At 52.3% G+C, this 15,714-nt stretch overlaps 1 protein-coding gene across 1 annotated transcript in view; it reads right to left on the bottom strand.

Moving 5' to 3' along the window:
• LOC119967815 (zinc finger protein 235-like) overlaps positions 1–15,714 on the bottom strand; it is an 86,079-nt gene that overhangs the window by 22,483 nt on the left and 47,882 nt on the right. The window contains exons 4-5 of the transcript XR_005461075.1: positions 12,272–12,367; positions 9,661–9,826 (exon numbers count right to left, since the gene is read on the bottom strand). The gene's annotated coding sequence lies outside the window, so the exon portion shown is untranslated. The remainder of the gene's footprint in view (positions 1–9,660; positions 9,827–12,271; positions 12,368–15,714) is intronic.

The following is a 15,714-nucleotide window of genomic DNA, read 5'->3' as shown; positions in this document are numbered from 1 at the left end:
CAGAGCAGGCAGTACAGACATTCAAGAATGGGATGAAGAAACAGACAGTGGGTTGCATGGACACGGTTGGCTCGATTCCTGTTTGAAGGCAGAACCACGTCTCACACCACAAGGGGAATCACCCTGGCAGAATTACTGATGGGGGGAAGATTGCGTACGAGGGCTGAGCCTGCTTTCCCCCTAATTTGGAGGGGAAGACAAAGTCCAAGCTGGAGAGCCAAAAGAGGAACTGTGACACCAGGAGGCCCAAGACAACATTTAAAATAGGAGATGCTGTATACGCACAAAACTTCGGGAACGGCACGAGTTGGTTCCCTGGAGTCGTGTTGGAGAAGACAGGAGCTGTCTCTATACGGTCAAAGTCCAAGGAAAGACGGTGAAAAAGCATCTGGGCCACCTGAGTGGGGAGCCCACTCTAGTGGACACTATGACCCAACACCAATCGCCATCTTCAGCACAGGGTCTCAGCCCATGGGGGACCTCAGGGTCATCTGCCTCGACAGAGGGGACTCGGTATCCGAGGGTTTGCCCCTGGAGGATGACCTCACTTCCATAATCCTCAGGCACTTGTCGAGGAAGTGGGTGTTCCAGTCTGCTCACACCCTCCGATTTGGCTGCACCTGCCAGAGACTTGGGGCCTGGCACCAAATTGCGCAAAAGGCCCCATTGCTGTGGGAGTAAAGCAGATCACCCTCAAAGAACGCAGAGGATCTCTGATTGATCTCCCTGTGGGCTTCGTAGAATACGAGTTCCCATGTTGAGCTGGCGTGGTCTTGCCTAACAGGGGCTCACCAGCAGGATCTTAAATATTGACCTGCAGTTCCCAATAGTCTCAGACTAGGACATGTGTTTTACATGCCGCGGCTGCTGCTTTATTTATGTTTACAAATAAACCTGCTTTGCCTTTTAGCCTGCGCCTACCAAAATTATTACATTGTCCTTCAGCCAATTTATATCCAATAAGGCACTGACATTCATATTCCAGGAAGATTAATTTTGTTGATCAGCTTTTTATGTACCTCGCCATTCACCTGAGGAAGGAGCTGCGCTCCGAAAGCTCGTGTTTGAAACAAACCTGTTGGACTTTAACCTGGTGTTGTAAGACTTCTTACTGTGCTCACCCCAGTCCAACGCCGGCGTCTCCACATCATAGCTTTTTATGTGGCACTTTGTCAAACACTTTCTAAAAACCCAATGCACCTGGCAAACAGCTTGCATGTGTGTGAGTCTGTTTAAATCTAAAGTGAAATGAGAAAGTATACTGAAAAGAGGGGACACTGGAATTCCTGATGATAAGATAATTAGACTTCTGAGAAATTACCCCGATTTAGGGTTGCTGGGGAGTCAGGTTCAGATAAAAAGGAAAGCCAAGAACTGGGCTATAATCCAGGTTGCTATGGAGATGTAAACTAGTTTACCAATGAAGCAAAGCAGGATATCAAGTTACAACTTGTGCTGCAACACACACAGGAACAAAGCTCCGTTTGGCATCAGTAGCAGCAATAGGACCTGAGGTGAGCAGCAACAAGTCAGCACTCTATTAAAAGGTTAGGAAAAGGTTACGGATGACATTGAAGCAGGAGTAGGCCATTCAGCCCATTGGGCCTGTTCTGCCATACAATGTGATGGTTGATCATCTATTTTGATGCGTTTTCCTCACACCCCATTATTTCATTTAGAAACCTGTCAATATTTACTTTAAACAAATGCAATGATTTATCTATCTCAGACCTCAAGAGTCAAAAAATTATCCTTATCTTGGTCCTCAGTGGCTTTCCTTTTATTTTGAAATTGTGTCCCCAATTGTCGAATCCCCTACCAGGGGGAACGTCTTAACTGCATCTACCCTGTCCATCCCTTTAAGTATCTTGTAGGTTTTTAGGGGATCACCTCTCATTCTTTGCAACTTGAGAAAATACAGGCCCACTTTTCCCAAGCTCACTTCATAGGATCCTCCTGCCACTCTTGGGAACAAATCTGGTGAACCTTCTCAGCACTTCCTCTGTGGTGATACTATCCTCCGAAGTTAAAGGGACCAAAACTGCACACTGTGCACAAGTGCACTCTAAGCCAGATTCTATACAACTGAAGACTTTACTACTTCTGTACTCTATATGTTCTATAGTGTAGGTCAGATAGGGTTCAGATGGTTTCACAGGTCGGCGCAACATCGAGGGCCGAAGGGCCCGTACTGCGCTGTAATGTTCTATGTTCTAAACGTTCTTGCGATAAAGGTGAACATTCAATTAACCTAACTGCCTGCTGCACCTGCACGAAACCTTTCAGTGGCTGACTGATGAGGTCAGCCAGGACCATTGATACATCAACATTTTCTAATCTCTTACCATTTAAGAAATCTCTGTTTGATAGACTTGAGAGTGCACACCCTGAAAGCTCCTGTACTTCCGCCTCTTCCTACACTGCCAGATGGCCACCCATCGACCGTACTGAACTTTCAGAACCATCTCCTGGACATGGGCTGGCTTCTCCGTCCCGCCAGATGTCTGGTTCAGCACGCCAGCGGGATTCTCCATTTCGCTGGCTGGGCAAGGGGGTTTCCCATTGTGGGGCAACCCCAAGCCGTCGGGAAACCCCCAGGCTGCCGGCAAAATGGAGCATCCCGACGGCGGAGAATCCATGGTTTACGAAACTCTCATGTCTGAAGTTCCACAGTGAATTTAGCTGCCCCTCAAGTTCAGAGGGCGCGATTCTCCGCACTCACGACGGGGCGGAGAATAGCGGGCGGCGCAAATTTTTACGGCGACGCTGGTCCGACGCCCTCCCGCTATTCTCCGAACCCCGCACAAACTCCGAGTCGCCATTCCCACCAAACGCCTCTATTACGCCCCCGACACGACCAGAATCGCTACTAATCGCGCACTGTTTACACGGCGTGAAACACACCTGCTTTTTAAGTTCGTCAACCAGTCGTGCTGGCTGACGACTGCTTCCAGGAGGTTAGCGCACCGCTCAGCCCACCGCTCAGCCCACCGCTCAGCCCACCGCTCAGCCCACCGCTCAGCGCACCGCTCAGCGCACCGCTCGAGTCTCGCCACAACGGGGAAGGCATCCCTGAGAACGGGAGGGGGGGTCCAGAGCGGGGGGGAGTGGGGGAGACGGAGGGGGGAGTGGGGGAGATGGAGGGGGGAGTGGGGGAGATGGAGGGGGGAGATGGAGGGCGGGAGATGGAGGGGGAGTGGGGGAGATGGAGGGGGGAGTGGGGGAGACGGAGGGGGGAGATGGAGGGGGGGAGTGGGAGTGGGGAGATGGAGGGAGGAGTGGGGGAGATGGAGGGGGGAGTGGGGAGATGGAGGGGGGAGATGGAGGGGGGGGAGTGGGAGTGGGGGAGATGGAGGGGGAGTGGGGGAGATGGAGGGGGGAGTGGGGGAGACAGAGGGGGAGATGGAGGGGGGAGTGGGAGTGGGGGAGATGGAGGGGGGGAGTGGGAGTGGGGGAGATGGAGGGGGGAGTGGGGGAGATGGAGGGGGGAGTGAGGGAGATGGAGGAGACGGAGGGGGGAGATGGAGGGGTGGGAGTGGGGGGGGTGTTAGGTAGAGAGTGAGCGAGTGAGCCGTCCAACCCCGTAACAAAATGTCTGCCACCATGCCATGGCGTGCCGGTCACAAGGAAAAGGCCGCTGTTTGCCCTGTGGCTTACGGCCACAGGCCACTGACGCACCCGTGAGGAGGACATAGTTTACTGGCCGTTGGATGCAGAAAGTGACCAGGGGTTAGGCTGCCCGCGTGTCAGCAGCGCGTCCAGGCCACCGGGACACACAGGTATCCCGTGGCTGGCGGCTGCCGAGTTGTCGACTAAACTCCGTCTAACATGTCCCGTTTCTTTGCCCCCACCACCCTTCTGTAGGTTAGCACAATGTCTGTGAACAGAACGGCTATGTTCTGCGCAGTGGTTGGGGCCGCTGCACTGCATTTGGCGATGCAGCAGCATCCACACCCACAACCCGCAGTGGATGCAGGGCCAGCTGCAGCAGCAGAGGGAAGGGCCGAGGAGTTGCCAGTCGTCGAGCAGCATGGTGAGGAGGAGGAGGAGGAAGAGGAGAGAGTGAGGGTGCAGCCACGGCGCCAGAGGCGACGACCAAGGCCGAGGGTGTACCATGTCCGGGTCTCTTTCCTAACAATGACGGACATCACCTGCAGGAGGAGACTCCGGCTGCGTAGGCTGACCGTGATACATATCTGTCACCTCGTGGCGCACCTCGCCCCACGTGGAACGGGGGGAGGACACGCGATCCCGGTTGCCATCAAGGTGACGGTCCCTCTTAACTTCTATGCTACCAGCTCCTTCCAGTCTCCGAGCGGCGACGTCTCCGGGATCTCCCAGTCATCGGTGCACAGGTGCATCCGGGATGTGACCGACGCCCTCTATGCCATCGCCGATCGCTACATCACCTTTCCCGAGGACCGAGCAAGTCAAGACTCATGAGCTCGTGGATTTGCCAGCGTGGCTGGGATACCGAGGGTGCAGGGGGCAATCGATTGTGTTCACGTCCCCATGCGCCCTCCTGCAGGGGACAGGGACGTGTTCACAAACAGGAGGGGGACATACTCCATGAATATCCAGGTGGTATGCGACCCCCACATGAGGATCATGAACGTCTGTGCAAGGTTCCCAGGGAGTGTGCATGACTCCTACATACTGGCGCAGTCGTTCATCCCTGCGATGTTTGAGGGACGTCCCCCCGGCTGAGGGGCTGGTTGCTAGGCGACAGGAGTTATCCGCTGAGGTCTTGGCTGATGACGCCTATACGGAGGCCTCAGACCAATGCGGAAACACGATACAATGAGGCCCATGCAGCAACCAGGGGTGTGGTGGAGCGCTGCCTTGGCCTCCTGAAGATGAGATTCAGGTGCCTGGTCCGCTCCGGAGGGGCCCTGCAGTATCAGGCCGAAAGGGTCACTCGCATTGTTGTGGTCTGCTGTGCGCTGCACAATATCGCGATGCAGAGGGGAGATGACCTGCTGCAGGAGGCGGAGGGAGAAGCCAGTGGCAGTGGTGCCAGCACAGAGGAGGAGGAGGAGGAGGAGGAGGAGGAGGAGGAGAGGGAGGAGGAGGAGGAGGAGGAGGAGGAGGAGAGGGAGGAGGAGGAGGAGGAGGAGGCTGGCGGAGTGGTGGGCGCAGCACGCAGACACGACCCAGGTGCTGGTGATGTCCAGGAGGCGGCATGACGGACCCGGCGAGGTGGCAGCACGGTTCACGCGTCGCATGACGCGTGCACATTAACCCCAACGCCTTGCATAACCTGACCCATCGCAGAAACCATTTCACCCATTGCCTCCACCGCGGATGCCACCTGTGCGGTGTCGGCCTGGGTCTCTGCCATGAGTGGCACCACTCCCTGCTCGTGGACGCGGTTCGACTCCTCTAACAGCGTCTGCAGAGTCTGGAAGACAGCCCTCATCCCGTCATTGTTTCCCTGGGTTTCTTGAGGCATCGGCTGTGCGGGTGGGTTGAGAAACTCCAGGAACTCCGAAAACGTCTGGGAGCCAGCTGCATGCTGAGCCTGGTCTGGCCTCCGCGAGTCCGGGCCCTCGGTTGCTCCAACCTCCACCTGCTGTACCTGCTCAGCTGTGATGTGCGAACCAGACTGTGACCTAGGAGACTCATCACTAAATAGGCCCACCGGGGTGAGTGTCTGTGGGATGATGGATGGTGTGGGAGATAGCAGTGCCGCAGGCCCGAGGTTGTCGCAATTTAGCGCCTCCTCTATGGTGTGGGGCCACTCAGAGTCCGGAGGGTTATCGCTGGCCATTTCTGTGGCTTGTGGTATCGCCAACCTCTGGGTGTCCTGCTCCACAGATTGAGTTGGGGAGGATGGGACTCCCCGCTGATCAGGCACCCTCTGTCGTTCGTCCCCAGGTGAGGTGGGGGCAGATGCCTGTGTCCGTCTGCAGCCAGACAGCCCTGGTCGTTCGGCATCACGTCCTAGGGAAGAGAATGAGACGGGTTATTTAGATTTGCTCGGCAGGCCGCTGGACGGTCCCAGTGGGCAGGGTGTGAAGGGAAAGAGGATGGGGGAGGTGTCCAAGTGGGCAGGGTGTGTGACGGGACAGAGGATGGGGGAGGTGTCCAAGTGGGCAGGGTGTGTGAAGGGACAGAGGATGGGGGAGGTGTCCAAGTGGGCAGGGTGTGTGAAGGGACAGAGGATGGGGGAGGGGTGGGTGTTTGTCAAGGAGGGTTGTCTCACTTGCTGCAGATCCACCAACCTCGCATAGCGCGACTTCCCGGTTGCCAGACCCCTCCACAAGGTCCAGTGCCCTCAGCTCAAATGTGGTGAGGGGGTGCAGGTTGGGTGAACCCCCTCCAGTCTTGTGCCGCTCATGGGTGTTGTGAGCGGACTTGGCCTGTTGGGGGAGGGGACATAGGTATATCGTTACAATACGGCAGGTATCAGCAGTCCGTTCAGATACTGGCACAGTTTTGGGGTGAAGTTGTCATAAGACCATTGCATCTCTCCACGGAGGCCAGAGCGCTGGGTCTGTGACAACTTTGTGGACCACCCTCAAATAATTCTGCCCCAATCCCCCTCCCCCCCCCATGCCAGTGGGGCAGGTGGGTGATTAAGTTAAGGGGGGAGGGATGGTTGTGACCAGGGGGCACCCTCTTGGCACTTACCCTGGCAGCCCTGGTGAGGTTGTGCAGTTTTTTCCTGCATTGCTCTGCAGAGCGAGGGGGCTGCCCCACAGCACTAACGGCAGCAGCCACCTCACACCAGGCCTGGCGTACCGCGCTGGCAGGTTGGCGATGCCCTCTACGCGGGCAGATGATGCCCCTCCTCTGCTCGACGGCATCGAGCAGCCCGTCCACATCAGCCTCTACAAACCGAGGGGCAGCTCTCCTGGGCTGCGACATCATGGCCGACAGATTCTGTGCTCGCCCGCGCCTTTTTACGGCGTCGGGCGGCGTCACGTGGGCGTGTTCGTGTCGTCGCCGCGTTGCTTCGTAATGGTGCACGTAATTGACGCGGCCGCGTTACTAGCCCATTTCCCGGAAGTGAATACGTCGGGAAATGGACCCTTCCCGACCGTCGTGAAACACCCCCGTTTTTCCCGCCGATTTCCCGATTTTTCAAGAGTCGGGAGAATCGTGCCCAGAAATCCTGAGCTCGAGCTCAGAGAGTTGGTATTCTGTGACAGGTGACATGTTTGAAGTTTTCCATATGGTGCAGATATTGGTCTCAGCTGCTCATTCTGGATCTAAATTTAAAATTCTGTCATTTAGAATTTGGTTACTATTTTGTATGAACAATTCCCCCCCCCCACCCCTCTAGAACTGCTCTATTTTCATACTCCTAATATTAGTTCGCTTACTCTGACTGAAATTTTGTTAATGATCATTTGTGAAAAAAACGCAACAATCAAGCCATCCTGGGCCACCACTTCTTACATTTGGGACACCATTTCTCCCTGTCTAAAGCAGAGACATAGAAAGAAGGAACATGAAGTGAGCTTGAGTAGTGGTGGTGGACGTGTCAGCATGTGGGCACGTGACATGTGACCCTGTATGTGGGAGGTGTGTATACCTGTGCATTGGGGACTGTGTGTCTGTGCGCGTGTACCTGTGCGAGTGGCAAACAAGATAGGTTTGTTTCAGAAAATAACTTTTTGCAATGCAGCATTTGATTAGCTTTGGATATAACATATGACACGTGTAACATGCTCAGGAAGAACAGAAGCCATTGTAGCTGCTGAATCTGACTTCAGGTTTCGACCCCTTCACTTTGGAAGAAAGGGGCCAATAATTAAGTTGGCCTGCAACAATGTTTCACAGAGACGTGTTTGAAATCACGGGCGGGATTTTCCAGCCCTGCCGGAATCACTCCTGGCAGCAGGAGGGGAGCACCATGCAAATCGCCATTGACTTTGGTGAGACTGGAAGATCCGACTGGCACCCAATGGCGAGTCTTCAGAAAAACTGCAGCTTGTCTACTTTAAGAATTCAATTACACAAATTAAAAGGGAGCTGCACAATGAACACACGTACAAATTCTTGGCGCACAGACAATTTGAAGGAAAGACATTTTTTGTATTCATGACATAATGGCCACGATCCAACGGCCACGCTGCTCCGGAAAAGCAACTCGCCGCAGCGCAGCGTGGCCAATGAAAGCCAGGACACCCCGCTCCCGGGATCTACCCTGCTCTCCATGCCCATTGTGGGGGATCATTTCTTGGTAAATCTGCATATTAGAGCGAATATTGCAGCCTGCTCTACAATTCAATGTCATTATGGTTAAATTATCTACCTGGATGCCTTTTCCCCCACACTCTCATATCCTATTATATCATTTGCATTTCGGAATCAGTCAATATTTACTTTAAACTAATGCCATGATTTAGCTATCACATCCCTTAAGAGTCCAAAAATTATCCTCATCTTGTTCCTCGGTGGCTTAATAATAATCGTTATTTTCACAAGTAGGCTTGTATTAATACTGCAATGAAGTTACTGTGAAAAGCCACCAGTCGCGACCTTCCGGCATCTGTTAGGATGCATGGAGGGAGAATTCAGAATGCCCAAATTACCGAACTAGTCATCTTTTGGGACTAGTGGGAGGAAACCGGAGCATCAGGAGGAAACCCACGCAGGCAGAAGTAGAACATGCAGACTCCGTACAGACAGTGACTCAAACCAGAAATCGAACCTGGGACCCTGGAGCTGTGAAGCAACAGTGCTACCCACTGTGCTACCGTGGCTTCCCCCTTATTTTGAAATTGTGTCCCCTGATTCTCGAATCCCCAACCAGGGGGAACTTCTTTACTGCATCTATCCTGTCTATCCCTTTAAGTATCTTGTAGGTTTTGAGAAAATCACCTCTCATTCTTTGAAACTCTACAGAAGCAGCTAGCCTCACTCTAATGTACAAATTCCCAAGATACAAGAGGCTTTGGGATTCATCCCTTCACCTCAGATACCTTGGGCAAGCTCCGTTCAGCACTGGTCCCCACAAACAGGAACCAGATGGAACGGCGCTCGTGAGGCTCTCCCAGGAGATTGGTGGTTTCCAGCTCTATGTCCTTTGGGCAGGGTGGTGCCCTGGCACTGCTGGTGTCACCTGGGCACTGTGACAGTGCCAGATTGACACCCTGGCAGTGCAAGGTGCCCAGGAGGCACTTCCAGGTGCCAAGGTAGCATTTTTTACACGCATGGGATCGGGCCAGGGGAGCTCGGCGTGGGTGGGCCCGGGAACCTCCCATAATGCATTCAGGCTGGGGAGGTCAGGGATCGAATCGTAGGGCCTCGGAGATCGGAATGCCAACACTGGGAGTTCCAACGAGCGGAGCTCTTCTGTGTAGAAAATGGGGCAATGTGCAGCTTTGGCTGCGTGTTCCCTGTTCAGGCCCCTAACCCAATGAGAATCACATTTAATAGCCATGTGTTTCTGGGCACTGCGAATGCCATGAAACACGCGGCTAAACATGCTTGCTCGGGGAGAAACATGCTCGCTCGGGGACTCACTTCCCTTGTGGGAGAATCGCGCCCAATGATTAGTCGATAACATTTATATCACTACAGCTGTCAGACTACCAGAATGTTAGAAAGCAATACAGACAGACATTTGTTTGTTTGTTACCTACATCTTATTATTCCATCAGTTTTTTGACATAACGATAAAGTCATTCTGTGTTCCTCCTTACTTACCCGATGTTCTTTTCCACTGAAAATCCACTCGTATGTTAACAGTGAGCTGACTCCATCCACCCCTTCTTCAATCGCCTGTTCTAGTCGGTCCTGGTAAAAGTTTGTTAACTGATACAGCTGATAATCGTCACACTTTGTCAAAACTCAGTAATTGTGGAGTGCGAATCTGTGAAGACAAATGAAGATTTAAAACGTCACTGACTTTCTTTCTATTTTTATTTAAGGAATGTTTAGTCCCATACTATTCCTCAAGTGTATATATGTAGATTCAATCTTAAAATATAATTTTTTGGGAATATATTTGTGTCCTTGAATGCTTTGCAATACTGGAATCCACAAATATTGTTTTTTGCTCTCCACAAAATATTATGACAACAGTTTCCTCAGCATCCTTTGGGAATCTAAATACTGTGTTCTGATCCAGATCCATGCATTCTTGGTCTTCTTGTCCAGCTGAGCAGGCCTACATCTGATACTACATCCCATTGTGTTGGGCAAGCCAGTGTTTAACCTCAGGCAGGATCCCAATTGCTCAGACACACTGCTGCCAACAATCATCCTTCACATAGCAGACACTACACTTTGTTTCACTCAGCTGTTACTGGTCCCAGGGCTGCTCAGAGCACAGTTATCGACAAGCAAAGATAGCAACCTCTCCTTGGACTTCTCCGAGCTCCAACTGCATGGAGCTGGCATCATCAGCTCTGAAGTGGTCACATCAGCTCGCTTTCATGCCAAGGCCCCACTACCCTTCACAGGTCCGATGGTCAGGTTTTCACACCACACAACCACTCAGACAATGTTTCACATCATAATCGCGGCTCTATGGTTGGCTATTTGCTAAACAAAGAAAATCACCTCCAGCCATCTTTCATGCTTGCACAGCCAAACCTTCCTGCCACTCTCTACATTTCGGCTGGAGCCCCCAAGTATGGCAGGAGTTTAATCCTCGGCCTCTGCCCTAACTACCCCACAACAGCGAATTGCAACCTCTAATCTCCGCAGTGACTCCCGCAGAACAACCCAGAGCTGCAGCGTTGGATTCCCCCACACCGGCCTTGTAATTGATACATCATCCACCCCTTCCCCCCACCACCCAAAAGGGCAATGGCAGAAGGATTACAGGTTCCTCTCGAAGTCACACACCTTCCCATCATAGAAATATATCACATGCTTTCACCATCGCAAGGTAAAAAAAAAAGAAACTTCCTACCTAACAATTTGAGCTCCAAATGCTTTATTAACTCCGCTCTCCAGTTTCAGATCTACTTATTCTTCACTCCACATTTGATACCATCCCCTCTGCTCAATTTACTTTTGTTCGAAAACCACTGGTGAAATCTGATCATGGCTCTCCTTTCTCTTCCCCATGAACTCATTCTAGTCTCTCAAGAACGTGAAACTGTATCTCCTGCTCCAGCCTTCCACTCCCACATTGACCTGCCGCATGTCTCCCTCCTCAAATAACCCAGCTCCTCAAACAACCCAGCTATTACCACTTTGAAGATTTGTTTACTAGTCAGGTTCAGGAGCACGCAACTTGCAGATCTAATACTGTTTGTTGGAGGCAGATCTCTTTAAAAGACTCTTACTTTAAAAAAATGATGATTACTGATTCCTCTTTCAGCACAAATTCTAGAATTTTCTTCCCTCTGGCACCAGGGAGGGACCTTGCCATTCATGACTTCTCGTGGCTGCAGAAGAATCTGTCTAATATGACTTTTGAATCTCCCCCACTATCATTCACTTATTTCTGTGCACCACCTGCCTCTCAGCCTCCACCATACCCATGGTACTTCCTGCTGTTGCGTTGCTGTTGAGCAACAGTCTGAGTCATTGGCCTGAAGTTCACGCTCCCTACCATTGATTTTTCAGGTGGTGAGGAACGAGAAATTAAAGGAATGGTTCCCTCTGGGCTCTTGGCTGCCCTCACCCCAATTCAGGCCCTTGCGTGGCCAATCATTGGCCACTTTTTGGGCGTTTGCCACCCAGCCTCAATCTTTAGGCTGGCTGAGGGATTTACCTACCATGGCGGAAACCAAAGGTTCAGGCAGGAAGGAGAGTGTGATAGGGTGGGAACACCTCAATTAAAAGCTGCCTTCTGACTTCAGGCCCAAGGTCTAGTGGCTGCTGGACCTCCCTGCCCTGGGAATGCCAAAATCTACCTTGCCATCCGGTCCCAAAAAGTAGGCTCTGACACTGGAGCTGCGAGAGCTAAAGCTGATGGTCAATTCCTCCCAAGTGAGGGATAGAAGACCCACTTGCAGCCAACTCATGCTCAGTCGAGCATTAAATGGCTGCACGGTAGTCAGAGCTGACAGGAATGTGTGACCTGTCAACTGTTTGGACGATGGAAAGCGAAACCATGCCATCCTAAATACTCAGGCCATCATCTTGATCCACCGAGTCCCCAATACCAGGTATCCATTGAACAGTTCCAGTACTCAGGGGCTCCATCAACCTGTAATTGTGATGACCCTGTCGATGGTCACCTACTTTCCTTTCTAACCAGTTCTTGGTATCTCTTCCTGTGTGAGCTGCAAGTTCTTGCTCAAGATTAGGCCTATTGTTCTGGACAGGGACATATTTAAAAACATTGTGGTGAACAAACCTGGGTCCATTGTCATTTTTACTGAAGATGTTTGATCTTCTCCCCTGTTTGGACCGTCAGCCATGGTGGTGACAATGTTTTCAGATTTTTCCTGCTCTGTAATAAATGTAATATTAATAGAAGAGTTAGAATATTGAACTGAGAAGGAGAAAGTTGCCTTGTCAGCATGATTTCAGTCCCTCCTCTATCAGTACCACAGCTGGTAACTCTGGAATTAAGCATTTCCATTGTGTTGTGATCAATTCTCCACATCAGTGGCAGCACACACATCTGTCCAGTCAATCCCACTAATCTCCACAATCCAGCTCCAGGTGGGGTTCATATGACCCAGACTGTGAATGGGGAGCATTCATTGATAAGATTTAGATACAGTGCGCTGGGAAACTAGACTTAATCCCAAAGCAAAGAATATTGAGGGGAGGGGTGGTGTAGATGATAAGTGATTAATTAAATAGGCCTTCATTTATTTTTAGAGTCAGACAGTATTACTCAATTTTTATTTTAAAAATGGTTTAATATTTTTGTTTTGACGTGTTAAGATATTAAATTATATTATTTTATGAATATCTCTAGCCACACATGCAATATACATCTGGGTGTGATTCCTCTGGCCTCCATCAGTTGTGACATTTTCTTTGTTTGAATGGAGACCCGTCCTGGGTGTTTGTACTTCAATTTCAATATTTCTTGTGGTGTCAGAATCTGATTTAGGGATAATATAGGCGGTGAGAACATTGACCATTAATGTAGAATCTTATAAATTAGGTAACTAAACAGTGAAGGGACTCAACAACATTGATTTGTGGAATATTTTGAGGGATTGGGAGGTAGGTCTTAAAATCTCAGCAGTAAGAGGGGTCACAGAAGTGTGACAATGTAGAAGGAGGCCATTTGGTTAATCGGGTCTGCATCGGCTCTCCAAACAAGTATTATGGCTTGGTGCCATTCTGCTGCCTTTTCCCCGTACCCTTGCAGATCATTTCTATTCAATTAATCATCTAATGCCCTCTTGAACGCTTCAATTGGAAGCGGTCGACACCACATTTACAGCCAGTGCATTCCAAACCCGAACCACTCTGTCAAAAAGTTTTTCTCACGACTTCCGGTGGCGGCGATGTTCGAGTGAGCCGCACATTCGGTGGGCTCTCACTCCGGCGGTGCTGAACAGCTGATTCCCCGCGATAGCGGGACCATGGGGGCGGCAAAAAGGCTGCCGGAAAAGAAGAGGAGAGCGGGCTGCAGCAGATGGAAGTGTGGGAGGCCAGCAGGTGAGGAAGAAAGAGAGAGAGAGAGACGGAGGCAAGGAGGAAGCTGACCTGAAGGGTAAGATGGCGGACCCACGGACCTTCCTTCCTCCAGGACAAAGAAAAAAAGTTTGGAGTTGCTGAGGAGGGACAGATTGGACCCACTTCAGATGCCCAGGAGGTAAAATTTAAGGAGCTGGGCGAAGGAAAGCGGCAGCAAAGGCGCTGAGGAGCGGGCTGCGGCACATGGAACAGCGGGATTCCAGAAGGCAGAAGAAGAAGGAGGAAAAGGGACAGAGACAAGGACCTGTCGAAAATTACCTGGGACCTAAGATGGCGGACACACGGACCCCGGACTCAGCAATCCAGCTGGCGCTGGATAACATGCTCCAGGTAATGAAGTCCAGTTTTGAAGCGCTGAAGCGGGACAGCTTGGACCCAATCCAGAAAGCGGTGGATCAGCTGAACCAGAGGCTGTACGCCCAGGATGTTAAAGTTAAGGAGCTGGGAGAGGCGGTGGAGGAGCAGGCGGATGCGCAAACGGTTTCAGCGCTAGAAGTGGACGGCCTGAAAGAGCGGCAGAGAAGACTGCTGGACAGAGTGGAGGAGCTGGAGAATAGAGTCCGCAGGAACAATCTGAGGATGGTCGGCCTCCCGGAGGGGGCGGAGGGAGCTGATGCTGCAGCTTTTGTAGCAGACCTGCTGAAGCAGCTGATGGGGGCCGAAGCCTTTCCGCGACCGCTGGAGCTGGAGGGGGCACACAGAGTTCAGGCAAGGCAGGGGTGGCCGGGCGGACCCCCCCCGCCCGATGGTGATTAGGTTCCACAGGTTCGTGGACAAGGAGCGAGTGCTGCAGTGGGCAAAGAGCGCCAGGAGCAGCACGTGGAACAACAGTGTTCTCCGCATTTATCAGGACCTAAGCCAGGAGGTGGCCCGGCAGCGAGCAGCCTTTAAGAATGTCAAGGAGGTGCTGTTCAAGAAGCACGTGAAGTTTGGTCTGCTGTTCCCAGCTCGGCTATGGGTCACGCACCAGGGTCAACACCACTACTTCTCCGAACCCGAAGAAGCGATGGATTTTGTGAGGGACCTGGGGCTGGTCCCGAAAGGAGGCCCCAAGGACGCGAGTTAGGGCCCGAGGATTTCTGTGGGAAGGAACGCCGAATGTGCCCGGACTGCTGCTCAACGGTTTGCTGGGCCAAGGGGGCCAAGCGGAACATTTGAGACTCTTTCCTTTGTTCATGGACATTTATGTGCTTTTTCTCTTTTTTCTGTGGTTTTTTCTTTTTTTTTTCCTGTTTGGGCTGGTTTGTGCTTTTTGTGCAGCTCGCGGAAGACACTGGAGCCGGCTTGCCCCAGTGGGTGGGGAGGAGGACGGGGAAACAAGGGGAATGGGACAGGAAGGCACCGGAGTGTTGAGTCACCGGGCTAGCAGGTTGGCTAGTCAAGGAAGTCAGATGGGGGGGGAAGTTACAGCCAGTAGATGGCAGGGGTGGGGGTATCGGGCGATGGGGTTAGGGGAGGGGGGGGTTGTTCTGCTGACGGGAGAGGGACTTGAAATAGGCACTGGAAAGGAGGTCGAGGGTGGAGGCAGCCAAAGGGCGGGCCAGGAATGGCGCGACGCACGGGTCAGGGGCCGGCCCGAGAAAGGCTATGGCTGACCGGCGGGGTGGGGGGGGGGGGGGGGGGGGGGTGGGATGTGCCCCCCCGACCAGGCTGATCACCTGGAACGTCAAGGGACTGAATGGGCCGGTTAAGAGGGCGCGGGTGTTCGCGCACTTGCGGGCCCTGAGGGCGGACGTAATTATGTTGCAGGAGACACATCTGAAAGTGTCAGACCAGACCAGGCTTAGGAAGGGCTGGATTAGCCAGGTCTTCCACTCGGACTTGGACTCGAAGTCCAGAGGGGTGGCAATCATGATCAACAAGCGCGTGCAATTTGAGGCAGAGGGCATATCCGCAGACAGGGGGGGCATATACCTGATGGTACGGGGCAGACTGGAGGGGAGAAGAGTGGTGCTGGTGAATATATATGCCCCGAACTGGGATGACGTGGACTTCATTAAAAGAGTGCTGGGGAAGATCCCGGACTTGGATTCTCGCAGGCTAATAATGGGAGGGGACTTTAACATGGTCCTTGACCCGACTTTGGATCGGTCGTGTCCCAGAACGGGTAGACTCTCAGCAATGGCAAGGGAACTG

The sequence above is a fragment of the Scyliorhinus canicula genome, chromosome 6, assembly GCF_902713615.1.
Source record: "Scyliorhinus canicula chromosome 6, sScyCan1.1, whole genome shotgun sequence".
Taxonomy (NCBI): domain Eukaryota; kingdom Metazoa; phylum Chordata; class Chondrichthyes; order Carcharhiniformes; family Scyliorhinidae; genus Scyliorhinus; species Scyliorhinus canicula.
This window is presented reverse-complemented; position numbering and strand designations above follow the sequence as displayed.